The sequence below is a fragment of the Pygoscelis adeliae genome, unplaced genomic scaffold, assembly GCF_000699105.1.
Source record: "Pygoscelis adeliae isolate BGI_AS28 unplaced genomic scaffold, ASM69910v1 Scaffold27, whole genome shotgun sequence".
Lineage (NCBI taxonomy): Eukaryota > Metazoa > Chordata > Aves > Sphenisciformes > Spheniscidae > Pygoscelis > Pygoscelis adeliae.
The window spans coordinates 8,386,653-8,388,022 of NW_008825410.1; the positions used below are offsets into that span (position 1 = coordinate 8,386,653).

At 46.5% G+C, this 1,370-nt stretch overlaps 1 non-coding gene across 1 annotated transcript; it reads right to left on the minus strand.

Annotated features, from left to right (window-relative positions):
* Nucleotides 1–53: 53 nt before the first annotated feature.
* Nucleotides 54–127, minus strand: TRNAN-GUU. The gene has a single exon. It is a non-coding gene; the product is annotated as a tRNA-Asn (tRNA).
* Nucleotides 128–1,370: the final 1,243 nt, after the last annotated feature.

Sequence of the window (1,370 nt, forward strand, 5' to 3'; positions counted from 1 at the left end):
AAAGATCATCTACTTCTAACCCCCCCGCCACGGGCAGAAGAAAGAGGTGAACCCGTCCCTGGGTGGGCTCGAACCACCAACCTTTCGGTTAACAGCCGAACGCGCTAACCGATTGCGCCACAGAGACTCCCGGTAGGGGCCCCCGCCGCGGCGCGACTGATGTGCTGCGGCGCCGCCTCGCCTCCGTCCCGGCGACCTGCGGGCCACCACGTCCCCAAACTGGGTGCAAAGCCCGGCTCCTAAGTGATGAGCCTTACGAAACGCTAAAAGAAGCCTGAGAAAACGGTGAAAACGGCGTCCTTTCTTCTTCTAGCCAATATGAAAGACTAATTTCCAAATCGTTGTTCACAGCAGCGTTCTTCTTCTGGGGAATGAATTCGTGAATCAGCGTTGAAACAGCTTTTTCTTGGCTTCTGCTAATTCATCCATTACACATGCAAGCCAAAATGTAATTTCCAAATATCATTGCAAAATTGCCCTATTAATATATTTAAAAGGTAATTTTAAGTGACTGCAGGAAACAGTTAGACTGTTTAAAACAGGCAGCATCCCTCTGCATGTATGTAGATAAATTATATTTACCTTTCTAAGTGACACAGCAGTGAAGAAAAGCTAATGTTCCTATTATCATTTCATCAAAATCTGCTTCCCACATTACCATACAGTAAATCTATACCTACGGCTCCGCCAAGTACAAAGTTTCCACAACCAAACCTGAGCAAATGTTTCCCCCTTTTCTTTCACAGGCTGATACAGGTTTAATCTCTCTGAAGTCTCACAATATCAGTTGCTTCATGTTGTCCCTGTGGCTCCATGACGCTCTGCCTGATGGCTCCTCTGCCCGCGGAAAGCCTTTGGAGTCGAGCAGGCGCATGACACCCACCTCACAAGGACAGGTGCTAACTCCTTTCCAGGCAGATGCTGGTTATCTCCTAGTCTCTGCCCACCCAAGACCAAGACGTCCCAGCTCACTCCTGAAACCAGAGAGTGTTCAGCAGCAGGAGTAAGAGCATGAGCGTGTTACTCCAGCTCTCATATTTTGTACAATACCTTGCTCTTCAACACTGTAAGACTTTGTTCCTCAGCCTGGTGCATAACTTTAAGCTGACCATTTATTGTCCAGAGCTCAGCCTTTCCAGTTTTTCCAATACTTTGACAAGAGCTACATAAACGTCAGTATTATCACAGTACTGCTCAAATTTTTTATTGCGTATTGTTGGTACCTTACTGACCAACATCTTTTAAAACATGGAGGAGAAAGACAAGTTACGCAAGCCCTCAACAGTAATTAAAATAATTAAAGATTGCTTTTTGGGGCATCATGCCCACTGCAGCATGCTTTCCTACCCAGGCCTCTGCTATTCTCAGCA